Source organism: Pygoscelis adeliae, unplaced genomic scaffold, assembly GCF_000699105.1.
Source record: "Pygoscelis adeliae isolate BGI_AS28 unplaced genomic scaffold, ASM69910v1 Scaffold390, whole genome shotgun sequence".
Classification (NCBI taxonomy): Eukaryota; Metazoa; Chordata; class Aves; order Sphenisciformes; family Spheniscidae; genus Pygoscelis; species Pygoscelis adeliae.
Genome location: NW_008823921.1, coordinates 660,511 through 661,420, shown reverse-complemented (window position 1 = coordinate 661,420; position 910 = coordinate 660,511).

Genomic DNA, 910 nt, shown 5'->3' with positions numbered 1-910 from the left:
CAGCGCAAAGCTCGGCAATGCAAGGCATGCGGCTGCAGTCTCCGAGGGCTGGTGCTGGATGCGTGGGATTGACCAGGGCCTTGTGCTGCTGAGCGCTGGATCTGTGTGAGGTGGGAGCAGCCGGGTTTAGGCTTGCCCTCCTGCCATCCCAGGGCTGACCTGCTATATGAGTCCTGGGGGTGGTGCTGGAGCCCGTCCTGCTGACGGAGCAGAGTGTGGCCGGGCTACCTGGAAGGCTATCTCAGGAAGCAGCTGCAGGGTAACACTGAACATTTGGGTCAATGCAGCACAAAGATTAATGGCACTGTGACATACCTCTGCTCTGGATAGTGTGGGGAAAAACAACCCCGGTTACAGGACAATCCCCAGCAAGGTGGTGAGCACACGTGCATGGCCTTCAGACAAAGCCTTACACGGCAAATATTTATCAAAACATCTTCCAGCACCCCCTTTGCGAGCACTACGCAGCAGCTTGGGCATTTCACGTTTCTTTGGGTTTTAAAGCCTGCCCTGCCTCCTGCTAGCCGAATTTAACCTTTCTTTGGGTTTTTAAATCTGACCCGCCTCCTGCTGGCCTGACCTTGCACTGGGAGGAGGGTGGGCTGCTGTGTCCCTGCTGCCCTGGCCTCTGCCTGGTTGCTCCAGGGGAGGGGTGCTCCCAGCACCTCCATGTTCCACATGCTTTTGCTATTGTAGGCGGAAAGTCTCCAGCCTTCCTGTTCTCGCTGGAGGTCAATGCACGGCAGTCCCCTGTCCTCCCTTGCTCTCAGCTCATGTCATCTGCCAGCAGCAGCCTCTGAAGCGGTGACGGGGCAGGGGAGCTGGTCCGTAAGGGGGCTGTAAATGCACTAGATCTACCATGACCAGCACATTGGCTCTGGGTTCTTGGCCTTTCTGTCCTTATCTGCTC